Source organism: Sorex fumeus, unplaced genomic scaffold (genome assembly GCF_029834395.1).
Source record: "Sorex fumeus unplaced genomic scaffold, SorFum_2.1 ptg000008l, whole genome shotgun sequence".
Lineage (NCBI taxonomy): Eukaryota > Metazoa > Chordata > Mammalia > Eulipotyphla > Soricidae > Sorex > Sorex fumeus.
The window spans coordinates 46133305-46151753 of record NW_026606065.1 but is presented as its reverse complement, the minus strand read 5'-3'; positions in this window follow the sequence as shown (position 1 = coordinate 46151753).

Sequence of the window (18449 nt, the reverse complement as noted above, 5' to 3'; positions counted from 1 at the left end):
ACGAGGAAGGAGGTAATCTGTGGAAAATCTGCTGTGGAGGTATAAAAAGGTAAAGGCCCTCCCGTTGATCGTCGATTTGCTCGAGCAGGCCCAGTAACGTCTCCATTGGAGACTTTGTTGTTACTGTGTCTGGCATATCGAATACTCTCGGTAGCTTGCCGGGCTCTCCGAGAGGGGCGGAGGAATCGAACTCGGGTCGGCCGTGTTGGCCGCGTGTAAGGCGAAAGCCCTACCCACTGTGCTATCGCTCCTGCTGTGGAGGTATGCTCCCTTGGAAATCTCTTGGGGGGAAGGGGGAGGAATGTGATAACTTCTGTGTGAATGTGTGTGTGTATGAACACCCTGATAGGAAAGCCCACTAGTGAGTAGATCCTGGGAAAACTAAGGCAGATCAATTTCTAGGTAGAAATTCCTTTCCCCAAGCAGAATCAGCTAGAGGTCAATTCAAATGCTAATGGAGGTAGTTAGCAGGTTTATCCCTAGGCAAAGTGAAGCAGAGAAAAAAAAGAGGTAAAAAGACAGGCAAGAAGTTTGTGGAAGAAAGTGTCAGCAGGGAGCATTGGAATATGTGGCAAGCTAAGAAAGGCAGAACTTTTCTCTTCTCCCCTTAATAGGCTTCTTGGAAACCCATGGCACTCTAGGTACGGCTCCACACGTGTAAGCCATGGTCCTGTGGACACTCGGGAGGCAGGCCCCAAGGGACGCCTGGGGTAACTCAGAAATCTCTAAAGGAGATGTCCTTTAAAGAGAGATTTTTCTGATGGGCCGGCATGCAGTTGTGGTCATGTCCACGCTTTCTCTAGAACCACAACACTAGAAACTATTAGGAGGAGAGCTTGCTAAGGAATTATCCTACCCTAGATTTTTCTTTTCCCTCCCTTTCATAGGATATTGCTGACACACTTAGGAGATATGGGAAATTTTACATCAGTACCTAAACATTCTCCTTTGGGTTGCTTGTTAAAACACTGGAAGAGCCTGAAGCTAGATAGCTAAGTAAGAAATGTCTTGTTGACCTCTGTAACACCACGTGGCCTGAGTATAAGCTAGAACTTGGGGAAAGATGGCCAGTGAATGGCAGTTTGCATTACCAGATCATTTTGCAGTTAGATCTTTGCAGGTAACAAAAGAAATAGGATTATCAAAGCAGAGGAGGCAGGAAAAATGCAAGATCATATGAATTAATTGTTTGATATCAGAAACAAAGAAGTATGTCACTAATGCAGCCTATCCCTGTTAGGGCGCGGATCGTGATCTCCCTTTAACGACAAAGAAACTCCAGAGACTGCAAACAGCAAGCAAGGTTTATTGTAAGACTGGCTAGCCAGGGTCAAGCCACCTACACAGACACGCAGGTCAGTTAGGTGAGGCAAGACCCCGAACTTCTTCAAAGGGGATCTTATATAGGCCTTCGCTGGCCATTACAGCAAAGCCCGCGCATTTCATAGCCAATAGATTTGTAACAACATATGCTTTCTTAACCAATCCAATTAAGGGTACATCACTTCCTAGCCTATAGTTTAAAGATCAGCATTTTGCGTCAGTGCTTAGGAACTGACAGGTTTTTAAGGCAGTCCTGGGTCTTGCAACATGGATCTTGTGAGAGACATCCGGTTATCTGGTCTGACCCCCACCCTTTGAGTACCTGTATCTGAATTCCTTGGTCAGGGGCAGAAAAACCAGTTATTTTGCAGTGCAGGCTCCTATAAAGCAGATCTGAAAAAGCTTATCTAGACCCGTTCCTTGAAAAACAAGTTATTTTGCAATGCAGGTTCCTATTAAGCTAAGCTAAATTAATTCTGGTGGTAGTCCATTTTGGGCCTGTCCCTTACATTCCTCCCTTTCTCCATACTGAGGAATCTTCCTCAGCAGGCTGTAAAATCTGATACTGTTGTTTTAGTACCAGTAGCTGGACAGTGTTATTTTGGTGCCTAACAAAGTTCACAAAGCAGTTGAGGACCCAGGGACCAACAGTCACCACGAGCAAGGGGATGACAACCAGTCTGCGTGGAAGCAGGATGGCGGTGGCCTGAGTGGGCCAGCTGGGCGTCTGGGTCACCACAAAGCCATCTCTTTGGAAGTGTCGATGGCGTTGTTGGACATTAGCTTTGGGCCACTCGGCTGGGGGACTGCGGGTGCACAGCTCCTGCCAGGCCCTGCTGACCATGACCTGCAGACAGGCCCCACTCGGCAGCCCGCTTGTCCCTTACAATCCCCATGTCTGATAAGAAGATACCAGCTCCCTGCCTCAGAACTAGCCTTGATCAAAATATGGTAACATCTGACAACCTTAGGTTTCAACTGCTTTGTCATAGTTTATCTTGCCCGCTGATATCAACAAAAGCGCTTTCTTGATCCATATTTTTAACAAACAGGAGACTGGCTGGTCAGGCTGGGAAATGGGGGCCTACAGGTCTTCTTTGCCCTGGGGACTGCCCCTTCCTTTGTCAGTCCATCAGTTTTCTCCCTGCCATTTTTGAAGGGTCAAATCAATCGATCAACTGCAGATGTATGTGTGGTGGTCTTTAGTCAGCTCATTGTCTGTCTGTCTGTCTGTCTGTCTGTGTGGAACACTCAGTGCTGGAACCAGGTTGAAATCAGAAGTAGCAATTCTAGAGAAGTCAGTGATATGCGACTCAGTGATTGAAGGAATGCAGTTGTTTTTGGAACTTGCTAGACAAGGTTTAAACGAAGATTTCTTATCAGAATGTTGAGCCTACAGAGAAAGCAGAATTCTCAATCTAGATTTCTTATTAGAAGAACATTAATGATTAGTAACAGTTGAAATCCTTTTGAACTTAATAATCTGTACTATCTAGAAGAGCTACGGAACTAGAGCCTGAAACAAAAGTGAAATAAAGTTCAGAGAATGCAAGGCTTTATCTTACAAGCCTCAGCCAATTGTAATGAGGAATTTAGCTGTTTTACAAACAACAGAGGTACATAAGCCACTAAAATAAAGTTTCCTCATATTCATAAATAGTTTTCTTATCTTACCATAAACACTGACAGTCCAAGTGCTTTTTTCTATGCTAATATCAAAGTTTGGTAAAAACTAAAGGGCTTTTTCCGTGTTTGAAAGTATGTTTGTATTCTTGTGGAATTGGTAAAAGTATCTGGTGTAGAAAACTTATGATTGAAATAACTAAGGGACAAGAAGTATTGAAATTAAGCCAAAGAGGGTTTACCATGTTTTATATTAATTGGCGGTTCAAAGGTTTTATGTTGTTATATCAATGTACATATTTGTATCTGCATTGGATTAGAATATTTGACCTAGAAAATCGTGTGAGTTGAAATAATGTGGTACATAAAACAGGTTCATAATAATAATAATAATAAAGGCCCTCCCGTTGATCGTCGATTTGCTCGAGCGGGCCCAGTAACGTCTCCATTGGAGACTTTGTTGTTACTGTGTCTGGCATATCGAATACTCTCGGTAGCTTGCCGGGCTCTCCGAGAGGGGCGGAGGAATCGAACTCGGGTCGGCCATGTTGGCCGCTTGTAAGGCGAACGCCCTACGGGCCAACATGGCCGACCCGAGTTCGATTCCTCCGCCCCTCTCGGAGAGCCCGGCAAGCTACCGAGAGTATTCGATATGCCAGACACAGTAACAACAAAGTCTCCAATGGAGACGTTACTGGGCCCACTCGAGCAAATCGACGATCAACGGGAGGGCCTTAAAACAGGTTCATGTTTATTTTAAAATATGACTTTCTAGAGTTATAAAGTTAGTTGCAAAACTTATCCTACCAGTGGCTTTATTTGATCTCTGAGACTTTTGGTAACTAAAATTTCTAGAGGTACTTAGCAAAGAATTATAAGTGATCTCCGATGTCATCTCGATAGTCTGAAGCCATAGCATTGCACCTTGGTGAAAGTATGAGATAACTGTATTGTTAATCAACCTGTCCTGTATGTGAAAATGCATGCTATTATTATGATAACTTTATTTCAAGCCAAGTTTTGTCTCCAGGTATCAACCTAGTCCTGACCTTCATAGAACTTTGTACACAAGTGTAAAGTGCTTTCTTTTCTATGGTAATCTGACTGTTTAATCTTTTTGCATTTGTGTTTTCCTAGAAATCAGAATTCTAAGATGTCTCTTGGTTAATTTCTAATGTAAAGTGAACTTTTACCCAATGAATATATGTTGTAAGAACTTTAGTTGTGAGCATCTCTAAAGCCTTTTAAAATATCTATAGAACTGATGTAATGCTTTTGAAAAGGTACTGCAGAATATTTTTGTCATGTTAAATGAGATGATTGGTAACTAGTGTCCAAACTTGGGAGATCATGTTGTGCTAAATTCAGTAAAATAAGAGTTTTAACTTGTGCGATGACTCTTGGGAGTATAGACATGTGTCTTAAGTCAGAAAGACGATGGATGGATTATCTGGACTCCTGTTACAGTGCTCTTAGGATCATTGAATTTTTCAAAAGTTGCAGGAAATCAAGGGTTTTGACATGGGATTGAAAACACATGTTAAACGGTATGCTTTATCTCTACAGATTTTAGCTTCTCTGACTAGGACCCACAGCAAACAGGTGTATTACATCTCTGTGAGTAAAATGAAATGCTTGCTTTTCTCTTCTTTTGTACCTTCAGTATGTTTTTGATGTTTATGGCACTATGTTGGTTTGCATAAATCCAGATAAGTCTTTCCTCTTTGTAATAGGGTCTACCCCTCATGCAGACAGGAAAAACCAACTATGGGACCCCAAAGCCCTCTTCCAGGCAACAGTCAGGGGATCTGTCTAAATGACAGGAGCAGGGATTTAACAGGTACTGTTTTCAAGTACCCTACGAACCTCAGGGCGACCCTAGAGGCAGGCTGGCTCGAGGAAAGAGTGGAAATCATCACTGCTATGGAGAATGAGGAATCCAGGACTCTGTAATGACTAACTCAGTCTGGGCCTACTCTCAGCGTCAATGAAAAACCTGGAAACCAGGATTTCTCCTAGCCCTGAAGAAGGGATGGGATGGATTCCTTTCTGCCAGGAAATCTCTGTGGAAAATGAGGCCCGAAGGCTCAAGGCCATCCAGTTCGTCGCGGGACATCTTATGGCCAGGCCTGGGTAACCCTGACGTGCCAGATAAGATTAATGCCACTTTTGGTTTGTCTCCTGTCTTTAGTCGATCCCCAGGACTTCTCAGTAAATAATGGGGTATCCCAAAAGGAGAGTTCTCTAATCTTACTGTGTTTATGCAAAAGAACAAGCCAGGTTTGTTAAGCTATCTTGCAAATTTTTAAAATGAAGGTGGAAAGAAAACCATGTTTCTGCAAGTTGCTTTTTATAAGAATCAGATTCTAATTCTACAGAGGTGATTGAATAAATGTATTTAATCTTGATCTAAAAGGTACTTCCTCTTTTGGGAAATTTAGATAAAACTTGGTTTACTGACTGTAGGTAAATGGCCTAATGTATAAAGGAACTCAATGTTATACATGCTGTTACTAGTCTGATCAGAGCATTGGAAGCCAGAGCTTTACTAGGGTGGAGCTCATCTCAAAGTGCAGAATTGTTTTCCCCCAATCTGTGAATTGGCCAAAGTGTCAAGAAAGGGCATCTAAACTGGTTAAACTAGAATGAATTGATATCTAGTCTAAACTACTGTGAATTTTCTTTCTATACTTTCTATATTGCTTCTCATTTTCTGTGAACAGTCATTTGGAGAGAACAAGGATGTTAACAGTTCTTAATTTTGGTTGCATCATGGGATTAACACCAGAGAGTATTTCCTCTAAGCCAGAGTGCTCTGCAGAAGAGGAACGATGGACATTGGAGGTTTCCAAAAGGAAGTTGATGGATTTACCCAACAAGGAAATTTACTAACTCCTGGACCTATGCAATGGAATATTATTAAAGGGTTATGTTTTAACACTAGTGAGAACCATCTTCCATGGGAAGGGACTGAACAGCAAGTAAGGTAGAAGTAACTCAGAACTGTGCTTTCTGTGCCATTAATGGACCTAGTGGAAATCTTGAGCCTTCTCTCCTGACACCTGTTCAGCATCAAGGAACTTAGAGGAGGATCACAGCTTGACCTTATGCAAATGGTCAAATGCTCATATGTTCAAGGTGTAAATTCCTGTTGGTTCTCATTGAGAGCTTCAGTGTATGGGCAGAAGCTTTTCCTATCTGTACTGAGAAAGCTAGAGAATGGCTTGGTGTGAGGGCAACTGAGGCTTAAGTTGAGAAAGCAGATGCCCAGGAGTGAATAATATTCAAATCCAATCAATTCCTAAGTTACAAAGCATAATATTGTCTTCCTGTATCTATACAAAAAGGCCATTGTATTAAACTATTCAAAAGACATAAAAAGAGGAAAAAGGCAATATTAACTTACAGTACAGCTTTAGTGTCTAAGAAGGATGAGACCTTACAGATTGGTTGGGGAAGAGAGCACAAAGAAGTAGTTACATACAAACAAAGTAATGGGAATGACTCGGGAGCACTGTGATATGTGCAACCTGATAAAGCTAAGCTCCGTGTACTCCAACAACCAGTTACTTTTTGTTCTTTTGGATTTGGGCCAGTCTCTTGTGTGTGAGATGATATCTCAGTGTTGTTTTGATCTGCATCTCCCTAATGAATAGTGATGCAATGCATTTTCTTATGGGAGCAATGATTTTTGATTGAGGAAAATAAATGTTATAAATACCTATTAAGATGCTGGAAAATAAGCCACGGGTTAGAGAGAGAGATCTAAATAGGGAGAGATATCTAAATTATATATGTCACTGTCACTGTCACTGTCTTCCCATTGTTCATCGATTTTTCTCAAGGAGGACCAGTGACATTGTGAGACTTGTTGTTACTGTGTTTGGCATATCACATACGTCACAGTTAGTGTGTCGGGCTTTGCTGTTGCAGGCGAGATACTCTCGATAGTTTGAAAGACATAAAATATACCAACTATTTTTAGCTTGTCATTTTTGAGTAGAACAGTTGCTATGAGTGATCTCATTAGAGTCCTCCAAATCTTCAAAGTAGAAAGTTACCTTGGAAAAAGAGAATAACTAATAAAGTTCCCCAAAGTCACCAAATTCCTGAAGGGTTTAAACAAGATCGCATATTCAGAATGTTTAAATTCTATTTGTTTTTAAAATATATTTTGATTCTATCTGTTCTTCTGTGGTAACTACAAGAGACACCGAAAATAACTTCTAATTAGCCCTAATATCTGAATTACATTTAAATACAAACATGACCCTTAATTTTTCCCTATTGACACCTTAGGTAAGTATCACATGTATCATATAAGGGTAGATAAGAAAAGCAGAGATATAGTCTTATTTTTTGTTTGATGCACTAGTATATTTTTCCTGAATTTTCTTTTAGTTGTTATAACTACCTAATCATCATTTTTATCATTCAGGTACTCCTACTATAGGTAAACTTTAAATTATGGTGGTACCACATCATTTTGTCTCTATAAAGCTTTCTGAAAAGTAGTAGATTTATGTTGTATTGCTTCTTAATTAAACATAGCAAAGATTGCTATTAATTCACCATTTTATTTTCCTGCTCAGACAGCTATTCTGCATTTCCCGACATCCCTTGCATTTTGAAGCAACCATAGAGTAATCTAAAGTTGGCAAGAAAATGGGATGGTTTCTATTTCGAGATAAAATTTAACAAGTATTTTCCTTCCCAATGAATATCTATTCCTTTCTATTCCAGCAGGATTCTTCTAATAACAAGGCTCTGGGGACTGAGAGAACCAAACGATTTATGGTATGGAATCTTACTCTTAATTGAAAAGAATCACCTACTGGTCAGGAAAAATATATTGGATCCTTATAAAAAGAAAACAAACTTCTAAGTTTGAACTATCTGACCTCCTGAGATATATACTATTATTATATAGTAGATAACCTAAAACACATAATAATTTTGACAAAGTTGAGATTTGCAAACTATATATTTAAAATAAAATTAGAACTTCCAAAGAAGCTAAATTTTTTAGTTTTGATTTTAATGCTTCTGAGTTGACAATTTTAAACATGAAATAATGACATGACAGACGATTTTGTTGATTTTCTAAAATTAAAAGGGCCTAGTGCCTGAGTTTAACTGTGAACACCCTTTTTGGCCTAAATATTGTATAGAATTATCCTGTCTCTATGTTTATTGTATTTAAAATTAACACATGGCTTTCTTTTATTTCCACTTTAACATCTACAAAACAGATAAATCAAAATAATTTTTGTTGTCATTATTAATTTTTTCTTGAACTAGAAGTAGTATTCTTGCTTTTAAAATTGCCTTGGAAGTAAACTTCATTGCAAGAAAATCATTAAAAAAGACACAGAAATATTAATAAGACAATCTTGGCATAAAATAGAAGTTCTTGAAATACTCAGACTTGAAATAAACTACTATAATTTTCTCTGGAGCATTTTGGTCACAATTAAGCTTGTCTGTTGTGACTGAATTTTAATTAGTATGAATGTTTGCACTTAAGAAATTCAATGCTTGAGCAAAATTTCATAAATTCATGAGACAAAATAAAAAATGAATAATTCAATATGCTTAGAATTTTAATGGAACATTTGAAAATGTTGAGACTCTTCATATTATAGCTTTTATATTACACCAAAGTACTTCTATATGGCTAACTTAAAAAACATACTGAATTAACTAGTTATTTATTTGAGTCAAATGTTTCAAAAAAGTTCAGATACAAATACATTGTTTGAGAAAATATTATTTTAGCTGAATTAGAAAATTTTAAGCAAATAATTGAATTACTCCATGGATACTCTCCCTAAGGTACCTCATGTTATATTTTGTATTACAAACACCAACTCAAAAGCATTATTTGAGAAGCTAATATTTTTGATATTTGTTTTTGTAAAGTTTAAATAAATGATCAACTAATTTCACATATACAGACTAAAGTAATCTATATAATACATTTTGTATTCCAAACATTAAAATTTTCAGGAGTCTGTTTGGAAAGACAATATTTGTTGCACTTTAGTTATTGAAAAACTATTGATTTAGAGCTGTGGTAAGGCTTATTCCACAGTAATTATTGATAGTTTTTAACTACTTTATCAAAATACGATTAATATACCAAAGTTCTATATTAAAAAACAAAAAGGACAAAGAAATCTGTACTTAGTTTACACAGCTTGCCTGGCCATGATCCCAGAGACTCAGAAACAAATCTTGAAACCCAGCAGCATTTGGCAGAAATGCTTATATACCGTGCAATAGGTTACTGTCTCCGGGCCACCCCAGGGGGAAATGGTGCTTTCTCTCCACCTGCTCCCCCTTGGCAGCTCGGTGGCTGCCATCTGCCAGAAGCCATTGGACAGTCAGGTTTGGGCCCTCAGTGATGAGACATGTGGGTCCTCTCAGGATGGGGGTGGAGCCGGCCTTTTCCCCCTGTTCCAACAAGATGCCAAGTTGCCGCCCACAAATGGCCTTTCTGGCTCTGGATCAAGCTGCTTAACGGTCATGATCCAAGAGACTCCGGAACAAATCTTGGAACCCAGCAGGTTTGGGCAGAAATCCCTCCAGATTTAATTGTTAAAATTTCAGAATTTCAAAATTGCATGGCCACTACTGCAGCTGCGTGATGTCATATGTTATTCATAACCAGCAACAGAAAACAAATTGCCTAATGTTGCATTTTCAGCAGATCTGAGTGTTGGGGTAAAATTCCAAATAATAATGGTAGGTCTGGTGTCAAAATATTGAATGTGATCAAAGTAGAGATAGCGTAATGTAATGTGGAAATCATCTTCCCCACAGGTAGGGGGATAGTGTGAGATAGATGGGGGTATACTGGGGTTTGGGGGTGGAGAATGGGCACTGGTGAAGGGATGGATGTTTCATTGTATGACCGAAACTTAAACCTGAAAGCTTTGTAACTGCTCTCATGGTGTTTCAATAAACAAAATTATAAAAAATGAAAAAATCAATCAGCTAATCAGTGGCTGAATAAAGAGTAGTACTCCTACATAAAAAATAATCACTTCACTTAATCACTTAATCTCCGTTATTCATCGATTTACTCGTGCGGGTGCCAGTAATGTCTCCATTCATCCTGGTTGCGTGCTAGTGTAGCCCAATGGTATCTGTTCGTTCTAGGAACATGCAGAGCCTCAAATCGATCATTCAGGGTCTTGACGAAGAAGTCTGACCATCTTGTAGGTGGGCGTCCATGTGATCTTTTGATGTCCCGTGGAATCCAATCAGTAATGTCTCTAGTCCAGCGGTTGTCTGTAAACCTCATTATGTGTCCAGCCCATCTGATTTTTGATGTCTTGGCAAATGAGACAGCGTCCCTGATTCTTGAGCGTTGACGAAGATCAGAACTCCGGATTCTATCTCTCATTGGAGTGAATCGTGATATTCCAAGCATAGCTCTTTCGATTCCTCTTTGAGAGACCCGAATAGCGTTCTCATCCTGTTTTCGTAGGGTCCAGGTCTCTGAGGCATATGTTAATGCAGGAAGAACAGCGGAATCAAAGAGATGTGCTCATAGCTGGAGGTTCTTTGTCCTTTTAGTTATTTCTTCAACGCTCTTGAAGGCATTCCAAGCCGCTCTCTTCCTCCTGCGCAACTCAGGTGCCAGGTCATTCATCATGTTGATTTCTCGACCTAGGTATATATAACTGTTGCATTTGGAGATGGTGGTTCCATTGAGAGCGAATGGAGCGTCAGGAACAAGGCTGTTTCTCATAAACATTGTCTTTGTAAGATTCAGCTATAGTCCGACCTTTACACATTCACGGTCAAAGTCGTTCAGCATTTGTGCCGTTTGGTGTTATTAGAATGATGTCAGCAGCAAAGCGGAGGTGGTATAGTTGCCGACCATCTATCTTCACTCCCATGCTTTCCCATTCCAGTCGTCACATGATGTTCTCGAGGGTGGCACTGAAGAGTTTTGGTGAAATGGTATCACCCTGCCGAACCCCTCTCTTGATATGGATGATTACTTCTTTGTAGAATGGTGAGATCTTGGTAGTGAATCCGCAATAGAGCTCACGAAGGATCCTGATGTATTGAGTTTGTACACCCTGATTGGCTAGGGCTTCCATAACCGCTTCCGTCTCAACAGAATCAAAGGCCTTCTTTAAATCAATGAACGTTAGACAGAGCGGCATCTTGAACTCCCGAGAAACCTCAATGAGCTTAGTAATCGTGTGGATATGGTCGATGGTACTGAATCCTTTTCGGAATCCGGCTTGTTCACATGGTTGTCCTTCATCTATTGTTCTGCTAATCCTATTCAGGATGACTCGAGTGAACAGTTTGTAGATGACAGACAATAGGCAGATTGGGCGATAGTTGCCAATGTCGTGGATGTCTCCCTTCTTGTATTGTAGTACAGTCCTGCTGGTTTTCCATTGGGATGGAATCTTGCATTCAGACAGGTAGCGTGTGAAGAGCCGAGCCAATGTATTGATGAGTACTGATGGTAAGTTCTTCAGGTGTTCAGGTCTGATCTTGTCTGGGCCAGGTGCTCTTTGTTTCTTTACCGACGAGATGGCATGTTGGATTTCAGAAGGGAGAACATTGGGAACGACATATCCATCATGTGGTATGTGGTATGTGGGCAAGTGGATGTGGCTATTAAAGAGATCTGAGTAGAAGTCATGAATAATCTTCTCCATTGCCCTTCTGGAAGATGTGATAGATCCATCATGATGTCGGAGGGCAGTCATCTTGGTTTTGTAGTTGGTGAAGGACAAGCGGGCATTACGGATGCTTGTCCCAGCTTCTGCCGCATCTACCAGTACTGCTGTTCTCCTGTTTTTGAGGTCATCCTTGATGGCTTCTCTGCACTGTTTTGCCAGTTCGGATGTTCGCTTGTGGTTGCCTGAAGCATGTACCAAGCCACGTTGGCGAATAAGTTCAAGAGTGTTTGAAGAAAGGCAGTTTTTTGTGGTTATCTCTCTCTTGGCATTCCTTGCACAATTATGGAGGTGCTGAATCATTCGATTGTATTCCTCATCAATGTTGTCAATGACGGCATCTTCCCATGTTGCTGCAACAGAGCCAAAGAGCTCCCAGTTGGTGGTCGTTCTGGGAGTCCTCTTCTTAAACCATAAAAAATAAATAAAATAAAATAAAATAAAATAAAATAAAATAAAACTAAAGAGTTAACTTACACAGCTTGGTGAATTTGTACATAAATATATAGTCGTGAGTCTCAATTTTCTTTCATCTACTTTCATTCATTTACTTTGTAAGTCTAAGTTTGCCAATTAAAAATTTATCTTCTTATATGAAAATGATACTTGGGAAATGTGTTTTTCATAGACCATGACACTATGAACTATACAAATGTATACATCTCTAACAGGAAGATTCATTGTATAATGAAATGTCTAATAAACAGTGTTTTTCAAACTAATGTGTATAGGTCAATTATCTGAAAAAAATGGGTAAAACTTAAGGTATTGGATCCAAGATCTTTAGTTCTGGAGTTTCTGACATACAGAGCAAGAATTTTCATTGCTAATAAGTACACAGGTGATATTTTTCTCCTGGGTCATTGTCTAGAGATCGAAAGCTTGTATCCTTATGTATTGAAGACTGCTTAACACTTTAATTTAATTTTATAGTATTGCAATAATCTATGTGTAAGAAAAATTTATCCCCTTGTATAAAAATAGGCTCCTTCTTTCTACTTTGTATATTTTGACTTAAAAAAAGTAGTAAACCTATAAATATAAGCATATTTAATGTTTATTTTTTTTTGGATCACAACTGACGATGCACAGGGGTTACTCCTGGTTTTTCATTCAGGAATTATTCCTGGAGGTACTTGGGGGACCATGTGGGATCATGGGAAATGAGCCCAAGTTAGCCTGTGTAAGGCAAATGCCCTACCCATTGTACGATCGCTCCTGCCCCCAATGTTATTTTTTAATAAATTGTGAAACTCTGCTCTAGGGAAGGGTTAAAGGGAAGAAATATTTATAAATATATAAAGGAGTAAAGAGTACATTCATATGTAGTATATAGAATATATCACATAGGATATATGTTATAGTGCACAGAATAAATTATATATTACTGATTTCTAATTTTATTATACTAAAAAGTACAATTTGAGAGTATGCAATAGATTTAATTGCACTCAGTCTTATTTAATGATCTAACCCAATAGTATATTAATATCCCATGTCCAATTTAAAAACATTTAAAATGTTTTGGCTGTCATTTTTTATAATGAACATGTAAATAATGTATGAATTATATAATTTATATGATATGTATTCTATTTTTATATATTTATTTTATTGCAATTTCTCAGAGATGAAGAGTAAATTTTTTCATAACATTCTGATTCCTTTTCTTTTTCCTGTTGGTTCTACCATGTACGCTGAAGTTCTCTTACCAGTAATGTGTAAATTAATAATGAATGTCACTTCCTTCAGAACTGATTTATTTATCATTATTAATGTTACTATTCCCCCTTTGTAGTAAAATTTAAATTCTTCAAATTAAAAAGTCCTCTTTTAAAAAATAAGTTGATGCATTTTTACTGTAATTTTAAACTACTTGTGTATATATTGCTGATATATACATATATACATGTTTATATACATATATACAGTTTTTATATAGAGTAGATAGCTTCATCTTTTGAATATAGTATATTTGTTCTTTTTTATTAAATCACATATTTAATTTATAGTTAGCATAATTATTAATATGTTAGTGGTTTTTTATTAAATATTTTCCTGTTTCAAATATAACTGTAAGTGCTTAAAAACTGTTTGGGGTCCTGAAATATAGTACAGCAGGTAAGGTGCTTGTCCTGCATGTGGCAATTGGATTTGATCTCCATACTCAAATGGCCCCTGAAAATCCCCAGGACTCTCAGTGTCGAGTCAGGTGGATGCCCTTAGTGCCTCCAGGTGTGGTCCCCAAGCAAAACTATTTTTCCATGTCTATTTATAGTTTGTTTGTTCTCAATGGAACGAATATCTTCGAAAGCAACAATTATGTATATCTAGGTTGAGAAGTCAACATGACAAATGACCTGGCACCTGAGCTGTGCAGGAGGAAGAGAGCAGCTTGGAACGCCTTTAAGAGCATCGAAGAAATAGCTAAGAGGATATAGAATCTCCAGCTCCGGGCACATCTCTTTGATTCCACTATTCCTTATGCATTAATATATGCCTAGAGACCTGGGCCCTATGAAAACAGGATGAGAACACTATTCTGATCTCCCAAAGAGGAATCGAAAGAGCTATGCTTGAAGTATTATGCTTCACTCTAGCAAGAGAAAGAATCTGTAGTTCCGACCTCTGTCCATGATCAAGAATCAGGGACACCACTCAATGCCTCTTTTGCAAACCACAGCACCCAAAAGGAGAGAGAGACCAAAAGGGAATGCCCTGCCACAGAGGTTGGGTGGGATGGGGTGGATGGGGTGTGGGAGGGATACTGGAATCAGTGGTGGTGGAGAATGGGCACTGGTGGAGGGATGGGTACTCAATCATTGTATAACTGAAACCCAAGCACAGAAAATTTGTGAGTCTACAACTGTATCTCATGGTGTTTCACTAATTTTTTTTTTTAAAAAATCAGGGACGTTGTCTCGTTTGCCAAGGAATCAAAAATCAGATGGGCTGGACACGTAATGTGATTTGGAGATGATCGCTGGACTAAAGCCATTACTGACTGGATTACACGGGATGTCAAAAGATCGCTTGGCTGCCCACCTACAGGATGGTCAGACTTCTTCATCAAGACCCTGAATGAACGGTTTGAGGCTCTTTGTGCTCCTAGAATGAGTAGACACCATTGGGCTACATTAGCACGTGACAGGGACAAATGGAGATGTTATTGGCTCCTGCTCAAGCAAATCAATGAATTACGGGATGTCAAGTGATCAAGTAATTTATATTCTGACTTCACTCATATATTATCTAGTTTGGTAGAACATGGTGGAATAGGTACTAGTCTTTATTTACTAATCTTTTTTTTTTTTGAGGAACCTGGACATATATATGTTAGCTGAGCGTAAATGTACATTTACTATAAATAAACTATAAGTGTATGTATCTTTCCAATGTTTTCTTGACTCCCAACATCATTTTGCATGTTATAAACATTTTGTGTGAGATCTATTCCCTTTTTAATATAACATCTGATATTACTGATGATAAGCTTTATGCTGTACAAAATTTCTCTAGACATTTTTTTCATCCTATGTCACAAAAGACTTATAACTGTTGACCACTAATTCACATTTATTTATCCTTCATGCTCTGACAACCACCATTCTATTTTCTGCGGCATTTGTACATTATGACATTCCTCTGAGATCCCAGAATTTTCTCTTAAATGCAAAATGAGATTTTAAATTTTGGGAAAAGATTTCTGATGAGAGTTTTGTATTTAGAAAATGTTCTGACTCTATAAATATGCAGACATAATTATTCCCTATTTATTTATTTGCATTGTCATAATGTTGTATTACTAACAGTAATACTTTAGTCAAAATATGGCTTTGATTTATTGATGTAATTTATCTTTAAAATGTGCCTCCTAAATATTGGGATATTTTCATTTTCCTATTTTCTCTTTTGAATTTATAATATGAGTTCTTAAACCGTATTTTACTTTCGTTGTGTTATAATTATCCTATGAATAGTAATATCTATAGGAACTAATTAATAAAAGAAGTAAACAGTATCAACCTACCAATTTATTAATTTTATGTTTTAAATATGCCCTATGATAAATTACTATAAACTATTATATGTCATAATATTAAATTACAAGGAGGAAATGGATGCATTTTTAGAATCACGGAACCGTACAAAACTGAATCATGTAAAAACAGGAAACCTAAGCAGGGTAATTACAAGCAACGAAATTAGAGATATACTCAAAACAATAATCTATGTAAAGCAAAAGCCCATACTAAGATGGCTTAACTAACAATGTTTGAAAATAAGCTTTCAAAAGTAACTTTTTACCTGTTCTTTTTAAGCACTTGGAAATAATTTAGGGAACAAAATATTCCTAAATTTTACTTGAAGATCAACTTAATAAATGAGCTATTGGAGAGATAGTACAAGGGTCGAAGACTTTGTCTTGATTGTATGTGACATGGGTTTCATTCCGGAGACTGTACCGACCCAGGGAACTGCCACAAATGACCTCTAAGCAATGAGCCTAGAATAGTCCCTGAGCACAGCTTCGTGTTGCTCAAAAACCAATAAAAGATCCAAACAAAGTGAAAAAAAATGCATCAACAAATATAGCACTATTAAACGAAATAAAAGACAAAATGAAACCGAAAATAGTCCGCGCTCTTGAATGGAAAGCATTAATATTGGGCTGAGCAATAGCACAGCAGGTAGGATGTTGCCTTGCACGAGGACCACCCAGGTTCTATTCCTCCACACCTCTAGGAGAGCCCGGCAAGCTACTGAGAGTATCGTGCCCGCATGGCAAAGCCTGGCAAGCTCCCTGTGACATACTCTATATGCCAAAAACAGTAACAAGTCTCGCCATTTGTTGAGACATTACTGGTGCCCGCTGGAGCAAATCGATGAACAACGGGAGGACAGTGCCACAGTGCTAATATTGACAGAATGCTAATCTTACAAAAAACATTATACATATTTAATGTAGCCCTCTCCTCAGAAAGGAACATCTTCTTAAATAGAAGGAAATAGTAGCATACCATGCATCCGAAGAAGGGCCTGCATCGCCTATTTATTATGGGCTTTTTAAAAAATACCCAAAACAAAAATGACTCAAAAAATGAGGGGCGGATTTGAGAAGACTATTATCTAAAAAAAAGCACACAGAAGGCCAATGGCAAAAAACACATTATAATGTGCTTCTCATTGTTGCTTAGGAGAGAATTGCAGATCAAGCCAGAAGAATCACCATAAGCCAGGGAGAATGGCCTATGTAAAAAGTCCCAGAAATAGTCCCAGAAACAGTACTGAATATGAAGTAAAGGGATCCTCTGGGCCAGAGCCAGAGGACAGCCTGTTGCCTTGCAGTTGGCCCACCATCAGGAATGATACTTAGTGGAGAGCCAGGAGAGAGATCTCTGAATACTAAGGGCCCTTTGTACCTTCCAACTCCCCCAAATAAACCACAAAACCAACCAAACAATCCAAAAAAAAAAAAATAGAAAGGAGAGAAGGAAAAGGAAACCCTAATTCACTGTTGGAGTAATGGTGCAGCAAATTTCCTCAGAAATGATGAAAGTCAGTGTGGAGTTTTGTCAAAAAAATTCAAAATGAAACTAAAACATGATCCAGCTTTCCATTCTTATGTTTCCATCCAAAGAACAGAAAAATAGTAATTCTAAAATATACATGCAAAACTCTATTTGTTGAATTTTTTTATACAATTGTCAGGATCTTAAACAACCTAATTATTCAACAATGACGGGAAGGTACAGATTTACAATGGAATACTATTTCACCCAGTAGATAAGATGAAACCATGATTTTATTCTACAAAACATAGATGAAAATGAAGGTACGTGGGCTGGAGCTATAGCACAGCAGGTAGAGTGTGTGCCTTGCACATGGCCAACCGGGGTTCGATTCCCAGCATCCCATATGGTTCCCCGAGCACCACCAGGAGTCATTCCTGATTGCATGAGCCACGAGTAACCGCTGTACATCGCTGGGTGTGACCCAAAATGAAAAAAAAAGAAAGATAAAAAAAGAAGGAATGCATGCTAAATTAAGTCAGAAAAAAAATACAAGATGCATTTAACATGGGCTTTTTATATAAAGAAATTAAATTACAGAATATACAATATCTACTGAAAACAAACCCTTTGACACTGATCACAGAATTTTGGTTATTATGGGGATAATCAATGAACTGAAATCTGTCCAGTGGACTGAATTGAATTCTGGCATTTTGTAATATGCTTAGTATGGTGATATTACATACATACATACATATATATTTACTGTCTTTTCCTCCAATGTAGCATCAATAAAAATAAATGAGAAAATAAGAGATTAAATAAAAGAAAAATGAATATTTAAATTGTAGAAATAATTTTGCTGATTAAAGAAAAAGAAAACAAAACAAAGGGTGGTAAATTTTCTTAAAATAAATAAACTGCATGGTTAGGATAGAAATAGAGTTTTAGTGGTAAATTTTAATTAACTTACAGATGGCTGAAGACATTGGCCAATTAGCTGGAGAACAAGCTTTGCATGAAGTAGACTTTAGTTTTGATTTCTTAACAGTGGGAGGTCTCCAGAGCCATCCCACACCACTGAGACAGGAATAATCCCTCTATACTACAGGGGGTGTTTCTAAAATCTAAATAAATTAGTGAATAAAATCTAGTTCATACTGCTGTTGATTTAACTGCTGAACATCTAAAATTATACAATGTAATGAAATGTTATATTAATAAATTTACATTAAAGTGATGATAGGTATCACTTTTATCACCTGTTATCCCG